Consider the following 18,676-nt stretch of genomic DNA (forward strand, 5'->3'; position numbering starts at 1 on the left):
TCCGTTCATATTTTATCTTCTCTTCTAACTCTACCTAAACTCCATCTTTTTTGCTTTTTACTTCTCTAAGTCACCAGTATAGGATTCAATAGTCTGATGTCACGTCGCCCAGCAACGGAGGCCATCGTGGCTCTAAACAAAGAAAATCGGCACTTTTTATTCTTCATGCTAGCTAGATCTTTTCATATGTCTTGTGATCAGAATGTATAAAACTCAAAACATGATCAGATTTATAATGTTTTTCTCCTCTTGATACACTTTTATGCTCGTCGGAGAAGTATTTCATAACGGCGTCCACCATTGTTCCGATAGTTTAGAGCCAGTTACTAAGTTACTCTGCATCATTACGGGGGAAGTGACGTTACGACTGTTGAAGCGTATTCCCGCAAAGGAATTTTTTCTTCTTTCAGGTCTTTCTCAATGAACGATAATAGTATTACCCACTACCCAAGCGTCGTAAGATAAGAAATAGGATAATCTTCCTTCTCTAGTAAAAAGAGTATTATAACCAATAAATAACAAAAAAACATTAGATGAAAAATAGTAAAGTTGTTACTGGTCATATTTTAATTTCTCTTCTCACGCTACGGAAACCTGTATCAGCTCTAGCTCCTTCAGTTTTTACGTATCTAATGGAACAGTATTCTATCAAGGTTTTTTTATTTCTTTCATGTTATTCTCAATGAACTATAATTCTTCATCACCAAAGCATCAGGCATAGTCACTCGCCGTAAGATAAGAAATAGGATCATTTTCTTGCTCGGTTAAAAACACGATTATAACCAATAAATAAATAAAAAACAACATTAGCTGAAATATAGTAATCTTTTTATAATTGAGCTTTTTTATATAGCGCAATATCCACTAAACGTGCTCAAAGCGCTTTACAAGGGGTCCCTGGCCAACAGCAACATGAAACATGTAGGACGAGACATTAGGCTTGTTGGGCGATAATACGATTTTGTCGGACAGAGACAACGCGGTTAACGGCCAGGTACTCATTTTACACCTGAGTACGATGAGAAAAATGTGAGTAAAGAGCCTTCTCCAAAGACTCAATTATGCGCCGAGCGAGGCTCGAACCCTGGACCTTCCGATCCAAAAGCGTGTGTCATACCACAAGACCACATAGCCGCACCGTAGTGATATTTACCGGTCATATTTTATTTTCTCTCCTCACTCTACGGACACTGTCATCAGCTCTCTCTCCTTTAGTTTTTACGTATCGAATTCCATCACGGCCTTTTGTTCTTTCAGGTTTTTCTCAATGAGCTATAATAATATAACCCACGTGTCAGGCACCTTTCCGGGCCATCAGATAAGAAATAGCACAAGATTATTGCTCTAGTTAAAAAAAGGTTACAATTCATCTGAAAACAGAAGATCTGTTGCACTAAACAAGTCGTGCCCAGCACTCGGGATGACTGATTTCACACTTTCAATGAGATTGGAGCCAGTACTTTGACGTCACACTATTGTTCCCTAATGAGGATCGAGAATGTATGAGAGTTATCATTCGTCAATCAGTTTCTGAGGAATTATTGATCAAGCCTTTTAAAAACAAAAACCGTGAATTAGAAAAAAGTATATATCAACTTCAATTAAGAGGGTTACAATAGATAGTATGCGCTTGGCTAAGAAGCTCATAACATTGCCATCCGATGTATAACGGACCAACACACAAAACTGTGTGTATCCATGAACGTTTATAGTCGGGTTAAAACAGTTCAGTGAGCATTACTCATAAACGCGGATGGCAAAAAACAATAACAAAGACCCTAGTGACGTCAACTTCAATCTATCTATAGAAGTTTCCAGATTCTCGTACAAGGTAAAAAGACATTACCATCACATTTTCACAGATTCTCGAGGTATACCCATATCTCTTCTCCAAGTTGCTCTCTGTATTTGTTATAGAATGAGATTACTATGTTTTGTCCATGACCCTGGCTGGAGTCCTTGACAGGAAGAAAAATAGTCAAATGTATTTGTTTTGGGAGATGATAATTCTGTCTTTGTAATGTACTGTTATATTTGTTATTTTGTATGAGTAATGTAAAAAGTTGAGAGTATCCCTCTTTGATCATGTGCTGGTATCCCAATGAGATTTTAGGTGACCTCAAACTGAATACATTGATGGTATGCTCGGAATATTCATCTGATCCCTATTTGTTCCCAGCTCCCCTTTGTCTTACTTCTTCCTTGGTGCTTTAATTTTACTTTTAAAATTTGACTATCCCATTTTCTTCCTTTTTATTGGCACTGATATAACCTAAAGTTGTTGCCAGCCTCGTAAATCCCTTGAGAAAAAGACCACCCCCCAAAAAAAAAAAAAAAAAAAAAAAAAAACAAAAAAAAAAACCAACAAACCAATCAAAACAAAAACAAAACAAAACAAAAACAACAAAAAACCTACTACAAGATTCTGCCAGCCAGTTTATAAACATCAAAAGATTACACAGTTTTTGTGTGTGACGAACGTTTGATCAGGCTTGTGCAACTAGTGCATATTTTCCTCAAACGCATACCATCGATACAATTATCGTGTAGTTTTCTTAAGACAGTGTCACATCCGGCTTGCAAACAGCAGCTTGGTTCTGAACAAAGAAAGTCCGTACTTTTTATTCTTCATGCTGGCTAGAACTTTTTCCCATGTCATGTGATCAGAATGTATAAAAGTCAAAATATGATCAGATTTATAATGATTTTCTCCTCTAGATACACTTTTATGATCGTCGGAAAAGTATTTCATAACGGTGATGATTGAGATTATGGCATCCGCTATTGTTTCGATAGTTTAGAACCAGTTACTATGCGTCATAACGAGGGAAGTGACGTCACGACTGTTGAACCCAATTCCATTATAACAATAGATGCTCTGTGCTTCGCTTTGACGCATACAGCATTCGCAAGCCGGATGTTGATAGTGCTAAGCTGACGTCGCTGAGGCCTTTGTTATTGCTTTTTGCCATCCGCGGTTATGATTAAGTCTCATTAAACTGTGTTAACCAGACTATAAACGTTTAAGGTAACACAGTTTTGTGTGCTGGCCCGTTATACTTACTGGTGGCAATGTTATGAGCTTCTTAGCCAAGCCCGTTCTATCTATAGATAGTTCGAAGATGACGTCACTCATGTCTTTGTTATTGTTTTTTGCCATCCGCGTTTATGAGTAATTCTCACTAAAAAGTATTAACCTGACTATAAACGTTCATGGATACACACAGTTTTGTGTGTTGGTCCGTTATACTTCCGGATGGCAATGTTATGAGCTTCTTAGCCAAGCGCATTCTATCTGTAATATTTGTCTAATAATCTAGTCAAAAGTCAATAAGATAAGATAAAATAACACCGAAATGCCTCATGTGTTCGTTCGTCTTCACTTCTTTTTTATCCAAAATCAAAAGCCAAAAATCAACAACATTGCAGTCCAAACAATTCAGAATAAAGGCAAATTATAATTTCGTAAACAAAGGGAAGTAATACAATAAATTCTTCATTCATCTATATTTTCAACACTATCTATATAAAACTTTGTGTAACCTTAAACGTTGATAATGAGATGAATGCAATTAGGTGAGAACTACTCACAAAGACGGCTCTCTTAAAATAATAACAAAGAGCTGGGTGACGTCAATTACTCGGCCGCGAGTAATGTGATTAGTTATCACCAGCGAATCCCAACCAGACAGTGACCGTCGAAGATTACATATTGTATAGATAGTTTGCACTTGGCTAAGAAGTTCACAACATTGCCACCCGGAAGTAAAATTGGCCAACACACAAAACTGTGTGTAACCTTGAAAGTAGTCTGGTTCATACAGTTTAGTGAGAAGTACTCATAAACGCGGATGGCAAAAATCAATGACAAAGACATGATTGACGTCATCTTCGAACTATCAATACCGGTAGTTTGTTTTTATTTGTTTAACGTATCTATTGATCAGGCTTTTGGAACTGACAGGTATTTTACTCAAACGCCATCGATGGCAATAGGATTCAACAGTCGTAACGTCACTTCCTTCCTAATGTCGCATAGTAACTTAGTAACACTGGCTCTAAACTATCGGAACAATGGCGGACGCCCGTATGAAATATTTCTCCGGCGAGCATAAAAGCGTATCCAGAGGAAAAAGAAATCACATAAAGTTGATCATGTTTTGACTTTTACACATTCTGATCAAAAGGCATATGAAAAGGGAATGAAAAGTTCCAGCTAGCATGAAGAATAAAAAGTAATGATTTTCTTTGTTTAGAACCAAGATGGTCGCCGTTGCCGGGCGGCGTGACATCAGACTACTGAATCCAATAATGGTGTAGTTTGCTTAATAGACACCTAGATAGCCACGCCTCTCGGACAGTCTTCACAATGCAAACAATGACAGTGATTGGTCAACATAGACAACCGCACTGGATGGATGTATCAATGGTATGTATCTAAGTAAAATACCCACTGTTCCAGGGCTTGAACAAACGAACCAATGCAGAAAACTATCTGTAAACTTAAACGTTTATAATTTTATGATCTAGAAAATCTTCTCATAGCTAGTCACTCATTTGGCGGTATAAATAACAATAACAATGATCAGAGAAAGGTCGATTCTATTCACGTTATTGTTTATAAACAACCAACCATGTTTGTCCGAGCACGTGTGAAGGTGTGTCACAAACTCTATGTTTTGATTGGTCAAAGGTCTACTGGTTACTTCCATTTTAACGATAGATCTATTATAAAACTCTAAATAATGTGGATATGTGGTCTTGAGGTGTGATACTCGCATTCGGATCTGAAGGTCTTGGGTTCGAGCCTCGCTTGGCGCACAGTTGAGACCTTGGAAAAGCTCTTAACTCACATTATCTCACCTTACTCAGGTGTAAAAGGAATACTGGCAGTCGCCAGCGTTATCTCAGTCGAAATATATTGTACTATCACTAACATACTCGTTCTAACAGGTCTCGCTCTACATGTTTCATATGCCTGCTGGTCAGGGACCATTTGTAAAGCGCGTTGAGCACGTTTAGTGGATATTGCGCTATATAAAAGCTCAACCCTATTTTATATAAAAAAAGTAATAACAATACGACAACAAACGATACTATTGACGAAACGTCCACATATGTGACACCCGTCTCAAAACGGTATTAAGTCGGAATGATTAAGTTGCTGAAAATTGAATTTGTAGGCAGTAATATCAGACGTAAGTTGAGTTTATATGTTTTATTGAGGAGAATGGATATCATATTTTAGAATGCAAAATACCAATAATTCATATTTTTGGCCAGTTTAACTAGAATTTGACTTGATGGCATCTGGTTCTTCCCGACATAATACCGTTTTGAGACGTTGGGTCATATATTACAGTTTCCAACCAGCATGTGTCCAGTATCTAGAGTATCCAGAAAGAGCAGTATAGATAGTATGCGCTTGGCTAAGAAACTCATAACATTGCCATCCGGAAGTATAACGGACCAACACACAAAACTGTGTGTATACATGAACGTTTATAGTCAGGTTAAAACAGTTCAGTGAGCATTACTCATAAACGCGGATGGCAAAAACCAATAACAAAGACCGGAGTGATGCCATCTTCGAACTATCTATACACTTTACGTCCTCCATGTGCCTTAGCCCCCCCCCCCCCCTCCTCATCAACTACAGGAAAATCGTCACATTCGTTACGATACAACCAACACTTTTCTTATTCATATTTATTGTGTACATCATAACATTTAAAGAAAATAAACAATGTGTTTGTTGTAGAGCATGTTTTGCTAAAGAAATTATGTATGACGAGAATTTCACTGCTATTGTGTCTGAGTGATGAAAAATCTCTTTTTGTGTCAGTTGGGTGTGAATTTTGGGGGAAAATCCTGAAAATGGCTGATAAGGAGGGAGTCAAAGGTAGAAAACGGTAGGGGCTGCCTGAAGCCTTTGATCGTGAAAAAAACTAACGAAAGAGTGAAAATAGAGAGGCTTCGTATAGGTTCCTACAGGAAGCCTCTTCACTATCACTCTTTCGTTAGTATTTTCAAAGCGCCTTACAAGTATTCCCCAGCCAATGAGTAACGATTAACATGTAGGGCGAGACATGACGCCTGTTAGGCGGTAGTACATTTTATTTATCGCCCACAGATTCAAATGTGTTAAAGGTCGTGTACTCATTTAACAGCCGAGTACGGTGAGTGATTGTGAGTAAAGAGCCTTTTCCAAGGACTCAACTACGTGTCTCTCAAAGCTGGTCTCGAACACTAGACCTTCAGTTCATAGGGCAAGACTCATACCACTGGACCCCATAGCCTCATGTATTTTTTTAAAAAAATTGCAACTAACCACTGACAACTGACAAATGGCTGACTCACCGTAGTCTCAAATGTGACCCTCCGTCTCAAAACGGTATTATGTCGGGGATGATTCAGACCCCAAAAAGTGAATTTAGAGATAGAATAATGAGAAATTGGAGCTTAGAAGTTTTTGCAATGCAAGACAGAGTCTTTATACTCCAGCATAACGTAGAGAAATTAAACACAAGTGGGATATTTGTGGCTATGAATTCAATTTCCGTTACCGAGTGGATCCCGACATAATACCGATTCGATACGGTGGGTCACAAATAGTCATCGCCTGCTACTGTCTAACTTACGTCAAAATACTAGGCGACCATAACCAAAATATATAATTGCGGACATTTTATTATTTATCTTACGGCGCGGGTCTGTGCCCGACGCTAGGGTTATAATTAGTATAGTGCATTGATTGGTAGCGTGGTTGGGTCTAAATGTATGTCGGTGTTGGGACAAAGGAATAGCAAAGTAAACACGGACAGTGATGGAAAGATGAAGAAGGTTTCAAAGATTTCAAAGTTTATTCAATCTTAGGCTTTCGCCAATGAATCAACAATTTGATGCCAACATACATGAAAGTGGAAAAAAAAAGAACAAAAAATGGTAAATGGAACCAAAAAATAAACTGATACACCACACAAAAATACAACAATCGTAATACCATCAATGAAGAAGAAGAGAGAGGAAATGGAAGAGAGAGAGAGAGAGAGAGAGAGAGAGAGAGAGAGAGAGAGAGAGAGAGAGAGAGAGAGAGAGAGAGAGAGAGAGAGAGAGAGAGAGAGAGAGAAAGGGAGATAAAATATGTGATATATGATTTAAATAATAACATGAAGTTGAATGTAAAATAGTCCTTAAAGGGAATATTGTTCCATTGGAAACGTAAAAAGTAAAAGAGTTGGCACTTTTACACTAATTGCTCCATTCAACTCAGGTGTGAATGAGTAGTACCTGGATACAGGCAATAATGGGTATTGTAAAATTGTTTGTTCACAAAAGACGATAATAGCAGGTGTTTGGTACTGTATGAAATGGAAATATTATGATTCCATAGGGACTGATGGGGGACTAAATAATACATCGGGAAGCTCTTTGAGCATGGTTAATCCGATAAAATGTGCTATATAAAAGTATCATATACATAATACCGGGATAAAGGGTTGGGTTACATATAATGACATAATGATATAATGAACTTATATAGCGCCTAGTTCCAATTTAGAATTGCTCACTGGCGATTTACATCAACACAACATGTATGATACACAAATATAGAACTGACATGTTAAAAAACCACACAAATTCGATGATAACATAATATATTATAATAAAATACATACTAAGAGTCCAAATTATAAGCCCTACAGAAAAGCTCAGTTTTTAATCGTTTTCTAAAGATAAGTGGATTTTCACTATTTTTAGTTTCAATATTGATGGAGTTCCACAGTCGGGGGCATGGTGGTCAAATGATTTCTCATGAAATACTAACGATTTTGGGGGTTCCCTTAGGAAATTAAAATTAGCATATCTTAAATTTCGACTGGGTTCATAAAGGTGGATAAGTTCCTGAAGGTAAACAGGAGCAGAATTGTTTAAGCAATTGAAAACATGGGTGAGTATTTTAAATTCAATTCTAAACTTTACAGGTAGCCAGTGTAGGTCCTCCAAAATCGGTGTTATATGCTCGCGCTTTTTAGATAACGTTACCAATCGAGCTGCTTTGTTCTGTATCTTTTGGAGTCGATTAATGACATTATTATCACAACCATAGAGCAAGCTATTGCAATAATCAAGGCGGGTAAGAATCAAAGAGACCACAAGAAGTTTAGTAGTATCAATATCAAGAAGCCTTCTAATAGCACCAATAGATCTAAGGTAAAGATTGCAGGATCTAGTTACATTAGTGACATGGGCAGACATGTTTAATTTGGTATCAAATAAAACTCCTAAGTATATATATATATATATATATATATATATATATATATATATATATATATATATATATATATATATATATATAAATGTAAATTTTCACTCACATTATTCTTGCCAAGACGATTTCGTTTCTGTGTTCCCACTTCATCAGTCGGCAGAATCCATTTGTAAGACTTACAAATGGATTCTGCCGACTGATGAAGTGGGAACACAGAAACGAAATCGTCTTGGCAAGAATAATGTGAGTGAAAATTTACATTTATATATTAGCTCTAACCACCATTATCGAGCACTTTCGTACCTACAAGTACCCGCCAACACTCATATATATATATATATATATATATATATATATATATATATATATATATATATATATATATATATATATATATATTATATATATATATATATATATATATTATTTTTTATTATTTTTAAAAATATTTACCACAATGTTTGAGACAGTCTACATTAATGTTTCAGGCTTAATTTGCCATCGTCAGGACTGAGTTGTTTTGTTGACTGTTGTTGTTTCTTGAAGTGGTTCCGGTTTAAAGTTGATTAACAAGAATTTACGCCGATGTGGACACGTTCCGTAAATCTCACTTTTCGTGTTGAGTGTGGCTTCATGAGGGTGTTTGATTATAGTATATTTCTCTTCCAGGCATAAGCTACATTGTTTTGATGTTGGTGTGTATCCTGTTGCTTTAGATAAAATTTTCCATGAATTCGCTCCATTACTACATGTCGAGCACTTTTCGTACCATATTTGTATCAAACACGATTCAATAAATATATATATATATATATATATATATATATATATATAATATATATATATATATATATATATATATATATATATATATATATGGAAAATCATCTCCAGAGCACAGTCGTACTCCCCCTCTTCTAAGATTTGCAACCTCTGCTTGGAAGAAAAATTCTTCATCATCACTAAACCGAACATAGCAACACTCAACAGAAGAAATGAACTAACTTCCTCATGCAGACATAGAAACAAACACCTTTTATGTAATTACGAACCTCCATAAACACGAATCTATAAAAATACGAAAACACAACAATCTACTTTCACTTCCACTTCCTGATGAGAGCAACGCTCGATAACAACGTTGTAGAAGTCAAACTATCTTAATTATATTTCAAATGTTTATATATATATATATATAATATATATATATATATATATATATATATATATATATATATATATATATATATAATTCTATTTACTACATTTGGTAGCCCATTGTATAAACATCACTTAGGTCACCCAGCTATATATCTCTTATTAAAGACAAGTTCGGCCACACAGGGGCACTAAACATGTCAAAATGAAACAATGAATAATTCCACAAAAATGTGCGTAAAAATTATACAAAGTAAAAGAGATACAAAATTAACTGGATGACCTAACTTTTACTAACTGTTTTCACTTACTTAGGCAGCCCACAAATTGCAATGGTATATTTCCTACGTTAGGAACTCCAATAAAAATGTGAGTTAGGTTACCCATGACAATATTTGGTGTTTTTGGATTGTTTATGTCTTTGCTTGTTTTTAAGGGTTTTACGGCGCTTGCAACACATTTAGGTTATATATCAGCGCCAGTAAAAAGGAAGAAAATTGGATAGTAAAAACATTCTAGATGTACAATTAAAAGGACTTAAGGAAAAAATAGGGCAAATGGGAATGGTTCAAATAGAGAACAATAAATGTAGATTCCAAGAACATTCTATCAGTGTACTTAGATTGAGATCACCTAAGTCTTATCCAGACACCCGTACAAGATCCCACAAAGAGGGATACACTCAAATGTTTACAAATCATATGTTAAAGATTTAAAAAAAAAATAACAGTACAAAAGAGAGAAGATATACAAGGAAAAAATATCATCTCCCAAAACTTTGACTATACAATCGACGGTTTCCCTCCCAGCCAAGAGCTCCGGCCAGGGTCAGGACAAAACTAAGAATCTCATTCCAAGACAAAAACAGAAAGCAATTGGAAAACAGATATAGGGGGGTAGAAGACACAGTAAGTACCTCCCTGCTCACTATGGGAGGTCGGGAACCCCATCCCAGTATGATCGTTTAAAGCACCAACCAATTACATTCGAGCAGTAAATAACACACTTGTCTTAGGTTGATAGAAAATTGAATGTACCTACATGTGTAAGCATAAAAAAATTCTATCCAGACAAGTACCCAACACAAACGATAGAAGTAGAAGTATAAACGGACAGAGATAAGCACATTTATTAAACAAATGATGACGGTAACGACTTTGATTTTAAAATAAAAATTTATTAAAAACCAATATGAGATAAACATATATTTTAAAAATACGTGATGTTACCCATGAACAAGAGTTTGATGAAATTATACACCAAAAATACATGATTTATGTCACCCAATGGGTCACTTAATACACATTTGTAACATAAACATTTAATGAAATTATACACCAAAAATACATGATTTATGTCACCCAATGGGTCACTTAATACACATTTGTAACATAAACATTTAATGAAATTATACACCAAAAATACATGATTTATGTCACCCAATGGGTCACTTAATACACATTTGTAACATAAACATTTAATGAAATTATACACCAAAAATACATGATTTATGTCACCCAATGGGTCACTTAATACACATTTGTACCATAAACAAGAGTTGATGAAATTATCCACTAAAAATAAATGATTTATGTCACCCATTGGGTCACTTAATACACATTTGTACCATAAACACTTGATGAAATCATACACCAAAAATACACGATTTGCAATGTTACTTGATATCTGCCATGTATTTGGAAAATCTGACTTTTCCTTATCATACATAAAAGGCTCCCAAACCATTGAACCAATCATCACCAACATTGCATGGTGTTTACAATCGACATAAAATAAATGTGCTTTGTATGAATTTTTGTTTTGATAAAACATCTGGATGATTTTATTTTATTTTTTAAAAAGGTGAATTTGTTCATCAAATCCACTCAAAAACACAGATGCCATCATCTTTAGCATGTTGACTGCACGTATGTCTTACAGTATAATGAGGCAGTCGATACCTACCAGATGGTGGTTACTTTCAATATTTTCAATGCAATCATTCTTGTAACAAACATTATAAATATTGAACAGTTTTCCACTCTTAATTTTGTGAAAGACAAAGCGAAATATTTTACATTTGACTAGATATCCTGTCAACTTTTAGATGATTACAGGTTATCACTAAAAACAATTTTAAAATTCAAGACCTAGAAATTTAATTCAAGACCAGCAATTTAAAGAAAAAAGACAAATATCAACACACTTACAATTTACAGAAAATGTTTACACTGTTACATCCAACAGGGAAGGGTGATCCAAGCTTGTATATTATATATGTATGAGCATCAAAGACAAGAATTAATACACCTGTCACCCATCTTATGTCTTGTATCATATCTATGCTATGAACAGAAACTTCTGAACTTCTTTTTCTCGTTGAAGACTTTGTTTCTTACCAAAGTTGCCTTATTTTCATAACCTTCAAGAACTTTGTATTTTGATAAAAATTCAAGTACATCTCTTTTGCTGGGAAGACATCCTTTATTTGAGGTATCTGTGATATATTTCTTAAAGTAAGAGTTTACAATATCGGACTCGTGATCAGACCATTTTGTATATTGACGTTGAGTAACGTCTGGTGATTTTTTGCTTCCATTTCCAGCAAGCTGTACATTTTGTTCATTTACTGTTGCTTGCTCAGAAAGATAGCTGGACAGTTCATGTTGTTGAGGTAATGTTGTAGAACAAATATCTGAGTTGCTGATTTCCCCTTCTTCATGTGAAACTCTTTGAGGCTGTGGTGTATCATCTACTGAGTTCAACAAGAAATTCCCCACTTTTGTGATTTCTGTCACTGCCAATGGACACTGGTACACATTTCTATTGAAAGATTCAGAGTGTCCCATGTGACGATAAAAAATGGTCCTTTGTTCTTCTGGAATGTCTAATTGAGCAAACATGGTGGAAACTCTATGTCTAAACTTATCAGCAATCAGGAGGTGAGGCTGCTTCAGTCCAAGACAACGTTTTCCAACAGACTGAAGGCAATGGTATCCACTGGCATGGTCAGTTGATTGACCAGTGTTGGGAAACAAATATGTATTTTCAATAGAAACATTACAATTTATCCTCTCACTTAGAAGTTTTGTTATAGGCTCTATTGTGTCCATTGGGAACAAAACAGGAACAAGTTTTCTATTACCTTTGCCAGCTTGGTAGGCCAGTTTCAGATTATCGATCAAATATTTTTACATTGGATCGTCAACATTCATAATTAAATTTGGATCGATCCAAGCACCTGTGATGGCATCTCTCTACTCAGCTAAAGTAAGCCTACTTAGCTCACCACCTCTTCGAGCATTAAACATGGTTATCCTTGACAAAATTATATTCCTCATGAAAATAAAAGTCTGTTTATCCCAGATACCAAATTGAGCCATCCCATTTACCATTTCCTGCAACAAGTATTTTCTGAAAGTTGAAATATCTTCTTCCAATGGCATGGCTGCTGGTTTACGAAGACCACCCCGTTTTAATTCACATTCTACTTGAGCTGAATAAAAGATAAATCTCCAATTCAGATTGAGGACATCTATAAATCTGCTCAAATCTTGCTCTTTTTCAAATACACCTTTCATAACAAAGTACCCTTTCATGACGTTGACTGCCTTCTTTAGAACAAATCCGATTCTCACTTTCAAACCGGCCTTTTGGCCATCATCTTTGTCACAAAATTTGATGACAACCTTTTCAAGTACATTGAATTGTTTGTAGTCCAACACATCTGGTCCGAGGCATTTTTGTTTTCGGACTCTGCTCGTAATAAATAAATTAAGTTGGCAAACAGTCTCATCTCACCCATTATAACGGATCTTTCCTTTTTTACTGATCTTGCCCATTGTTTTTTCCCAAGCAACAATACAACTAAATCTGTTCTGCAAATGTCTCCAACATCATCTTTTCTAAACCTATCAATGACATTGGTCTTAAACTCAACATCAACACCTATTTCTTTTGTACAGTCTGACAAAGAAGTCATTTTAATTGTGCCAGCTTGCAAAGACATCACTCGAGAACACTTTTCTTTGTGACGAAATATATTTTTGCCATCAAAAAAGCCTAAGCAGCCAGAACACATTACTGTAGCAGCATTGCCTTGGCGTCTCTCCCTTATTAAAGTTGCTTGCTTATCTTTGCGATGAATTTCTGCATTTGCTTTAAAAATGCCGCTTTTTTTCATAGTATCAAACATTCTGTTTTGCTCTTTGCTCAGTAGTTTCAAAGCAGAAATCACCTCCTCCTCTGTACCGTGTTTTCTTTTTATATGACGAGTGAGATGGGTTTGAAATTCATCACAAAACTTACACATTCGTTTTGGTTTCTGAAATGTAAATCAAAGAAAAGTTCATTGCCCAGATGATAATGCCATAAGCAGTGATTTCATAAATGCTTGAAAAAAATATCCTTGAGGACAAATCACCTTTTAAAAATAATGTCTATTAAATAAATTAGATAGAGGAGTGTTGAGGTTCAGATATTTATGAAGGTAGGCTTAAAAACACGAAAAACATACTTAATGAAATCTAACCATCTTCCCAATAACTATCAAAATTTATAATGGCCACTTTCTAAACGCTCGACTCCCAGAATCTCAATCCTCTTACAATTGCACACTAATTTCTAATTAAATTTTTGTTATTAATTTTTTTTTTAATTATGCCTTTTTCGCCACGACATCATAAGATATCGTCGCCTAAGCATTCCACAAAGGAATATAGATAACTCATCAAACAAGATGTCTGATGTGAACAACGATCACCTATGTTGTCCAAGTGAGCAAATTGGGGGTTAATAAACTTGTTCAAGGAAAAAAACGAAAGTGCCTGAAGCGGGGCTCGAGCCCAGGTCCTTCCGGGACACAGTGCAATGCCTTAACCACTCGGCCACTATAATTCTACAACTAGGGGACTATAATTCAAATCTGATCCATCTTTTATACTACATGGGCTTTCATCACACTGGACAATTATTTCAATCAACACTGTGTACTATATTATAGTTATTTTAACTTAAAACCGTTAACCATGAAGAGACATTCAAAAATGTGAATTTGTGTAAATTTAAGTGATTGACATTGATGTTACTGAATATAGTGCCATGGAAGAGCCTGCGTTCAGAATATGAATTACATTACATTTAACCTGATCCCTGAGACCACGAGACAAAGACTGTTTGCAGGAAACATTCTATGTTTAAATACAGAACATCTCCAAAGACTTGGATTTAATGTACCTATACAGTTTGGCTGGACCAGCTGTCAGTCTTCTTTATACAAATTCCAGTTAATGACTCTTAATAAAATCACAACTCTAATCTCCTAATCCAAACTCATTAACACCTTGTACACCTGACACTTATGCTGCTAGTAAAGCAATGCACCATAAATGTACCTTGCCAAGCAGACATTTAAAAAATTGGAGATATAGACCTAATTTACTCAAATTGTTCCTCTGATATTGCATAATCAAAACAGACGTTTATCCTTCGCTAAAGTCAATTCGTCAAATAAAGTAATAAGACTAACCTTATTACTGCTTTCATTCCTATTTTCATTCAGTTGGGATGGTTCAAGACGGACTTCTTGTGGATTTGGTAACTTTTCATCAGGCCTAAAGACATATTCTTTTTATTAGAAATTTGATGCAAAATAGTAGTAATCAGTAATAAATATAATTCGTAAAAATTAGATTAAATAGCATAAGTAGATATCTAGTTGCTCCAATCATGATCAAGATAAAAATCAAGAGTTATATCCTATTATTATTATTATTAAACATGGAATATTTTAACAGAGGACACTAACATATACCAGAGTTTGACTTAAAAAATTATCATTTTTAAGAAATAAATAAATCATTTTAGACAGCATTTTTTATATTCCTACCTGTTCTCAACCTTATTATATGTGCTTTGTATAATGTGAAACTGTATTTTATGTGACTTTAAGAAATTATATACAGATTGGTTAGATCTTAGGGGAGACAGCGATAAATGACTGCTTATAATTATCATTTATATAAATAGGATAATGTATCTCATAGTGGTTTTTCCTACCTTATATTGTCGACCAATCCATCAGAATGAAATTCAACAATTTCAGATTCGCAATAATTACTTTCAGCATTGTCAATCAGCATTGGATCCTGAGAATGCAAAATAAATATTGTTCACATCAGACAGATTTTTCATAGAAATTTGCTTACACGACTTATTAAGATTTGACATGTTTAAAGCAGTATTTAACCGCTCTTCTCCATCAAAAATTTTTTTGGATGTCTCTCTAACTCTTAGCCTGAAATTTGCTAAGCGAATGCAACAGTACAAGGTGATCATCCATAATACAAACACAGATGTTTGATTAAGTAAGGAGCTGTAATGCAGAACAAATGACATGTTAAAGAAGAGGGCAGAGAGATGAAGATATGCTTTTCAATTAATGATCTGTTCTATTAGGTACCTGATTCCAATTTAGGATCTTTTCTTTGAACCTCAAAGCTGACAATTTGGAAAGCCTTTCTTCCCCCTCATCCTCACTACTTGTTTGTGATGGCGGTGCTGAAACAAACTGTTGATATAAAAGAAATTAAGTTTTTGATTGATTCAAATGTAGAAATGGAAATGTAATGGTGCCTGCCAAGTGATCTGATATTACAGGTAATGCTCTATTTAAATATGGTTAGATTTGATTAGAAAATAGGTTTCAATGTGACATAGCATTAGACCTAGGAAATGATGCACCATTAAAGTGAGAGAATAGGGAGAAGCCTGTAAAGAACTAGGACAGTCACTAATCGTAACAACTTTTATTTTTTAAATAATTATTGTCAAAATGTGTAACTAATAATTCTAATCGTAAGACTGATTAGCATAACATGTTCAATAGCACTGGTTTTATAAGTAATAAGCATTGCATTATTATAGCATTTCATGTGTGAGAAAATAAGTTCTTTTTTTTTAAATGGGGTTGAGGCATGGAATATCTAACATTAACATACACAGAGACAGCATCAAACAATGATAAATGAATAAATATTAAATACTCAAGTATAAAAGTATTTGAGAAGCTTTAAAACAAACATAAAAAATACATTTTATCTTAATACAGTAGGCCTAGAATCTACTTTAAAAAAGAAACAATGTTTTTCTTCAATCTTACATCTGGGTCAATATCTCTGTCAGCAGAGGGAACGGGAGATGAAGAACTGGAGGGCACTTCTTGCTCAGCATCTTTTGTGGAAGAGAATAAAAGTTTAGGATTAATTAATTAAGTACAAAATTAAGAATCAAAATGCGCCTCCTCTAACTTATGTTTATCTTGATTGACATGCACAAAACTTTAAAGTTGGTTTTTGTTTCCAATTTATTCCAAGCTTTCATCTATGTGGACGATGAATAACGTACATTTCATAATAAAAGTATGAGAATGAGTAGTAAATGTGCATAGTCATCATAGAGCCTACTACTAGCCTAGAGTATAGAGACTATAATATATACACATAAAAATCTTTAGTCTTGAGTCATCTATTATTATCATTTTTTTTTTTGCTGTCTTTTGACTTTGTGACACTTTGTCTCTCATGTTATCTGTGACAAACAAAACTGGCAAAGAAAAAACAACAACATTGCCTTCTCCTCTAACCTTTGAGACTAGACTAGAGTACAGTGACTGAAAATTGGTCTACATTATCATTCATCTTGATAAATCTAAATCTTAATTAAGTTCTAGAAAAAGCAAGAGTATATCTTTATCTAGAGTTAGTCTCTTAGTCTTATTCTTCTCTTACCTTTTTGTCTGGACTCCAACATTAACATTCGTTGAATGCCAAGTTCAACCAAACGTTTGCTTCTAGTCAATGCCGCCATGTTGAAATTACTAAATGATGGAATTAAACTGATAAATTACTTGTCAACAAACGGACTGACAGACAGTCTAAGTCTACTGGTGACAAGAATCGAGAATTCCATGTCGAAGACCGCAAATTCTGTGCTACTTTCATTTTCCTTCTTTCCCCGCAGGGTTGCCAGATTATTTTTCAACAAAATGCCAGGGGAAGACTCAAAAAATGCCAAAACACTCAAAAAAATGCCAAAGTCTGTTGACTCCCACCCCCACTAAGAAAACTACTCACTTTTGATAGACAATTTACTATCATATCCTGGTGGCTTGCGTGTTTTCTTTTCTTTTTTTTTTTTTTGAATTATACTAAATTTCCTGTTGGGGTAATGAAATAATTAAGAAAAGGTGTCATTTGAAGTATAATATACAAGAAAGAAAATGCCAAATGAAAATGCCAAATGCCAAATGATTTTTCTAATGCCAAACGGTTTTCAAAAATGCCAGATTTTTGGAATCTGGCATTTAAAATGCCAAACTGGCAACCCTGTTTCCCCGTAGTGCTTTCGTTTTGGGTCATAGATTGTCGTAAAATAAAAGATTCGGTCAATTGTCGTAAAATAGAAAATCGCGATGCCATCGTAAGCTGGATGAAAAAATGTATATCTTGAGGTTGAGACCAGAAAACTTACTTCGTCAAATTTCTGGTTTTGGATTTGTTTCCCAAAAAATCAATTGGATTGAAAAAAAAATTCTAGCCTTGAAATCGCCTTGATATATATCCGAACATGTGAGATATCATGTGTCATGCCTGGGTCACGTAAGTGACATTTACACAATGGGTGACATAACTACGAACTTGATTAAACACTGATATATCTTTATTACGTGATTGGAATTCTTTTAAAATTGAAATATAGAAAGTAAAGACACAGACCAAAGCAATGCAGGGCTATTTATAGGCATTGCATCATGAGTATGAAAGATGAATGCGTTTGAGTTAGGTCGCCCGAAAAATGGGTGACCTAATGCACAAACCTTATGAAAACCTGAGTTAGGTGTCCCAAATGGCTACCTAACGTAGTATTTAGTAATATATATATATATATATATATATATATATATATATATATATATATATATATATATATATATATATATATATATAAAGATGTTCGGCTTTTACCGGGCCTTTTTTCTAAATTTCTCCTTGTTGTGGGGCCCTTTTTTTACGGGGCATTATACTCGCCCCGTGATATTTTCACTTCCACTCTACTGGAAATGTCGTCTAGTATCAATAGAAAAAGTTTCGCACAACCTGATCACAGAACGAGATATATACAATTGATTTCATGGATGGTCTCCCTTTTGCTCTGAGATATTTTCGGGTCTCATGCCATTCGGCA

At 34.8% G+C, this 18,676-nt stretch overlaps 1 pseudogene across 1 annotated transcript; it reads right to left on the reverse strand.

Moving 5' to 3' along the window:
- Positions 1-11,685: 11,685 nt before the first annotated feature.
- On the reverse strand, positions 11,686-17,449 carry LOC144960510 (uncharacterized; annotated as a pseudogene). Its single transcript, XR_013642862.1, has 6 exons — positions 17,221-17,449; positions 16,593-16,663; positions 15,894-16,001; positions 15,491-15,579; positions 14,961-15,045; positions 11,686-13,757 (listed from the first exon to the last, which is right to left on the reverse strand). The product of XR_013642862.1 is annotated as an uncharacterized LOC144960510 (transcript).
- Between the last annotated feature and the right edge of the window lie 1,227 nt (positions 17,450-18,676).

The sequence above is a fragment of the Berghia stephanieae genome, chromosome 15 (assembly GCF_034508935.2).
Source record: "Berghia stephanieae isolate SIO BIC M18660-M18661 chromosome 15, UCSD_Bste_1.3, whole genome shotgun sequence".
Classification (NCBI taxonomy): Eukaryota; Metazoa; Mollusca; class Gastropoda; order Nudibranchia; family Aeolidiidae; genus Berghia; species Berghia stephanieae.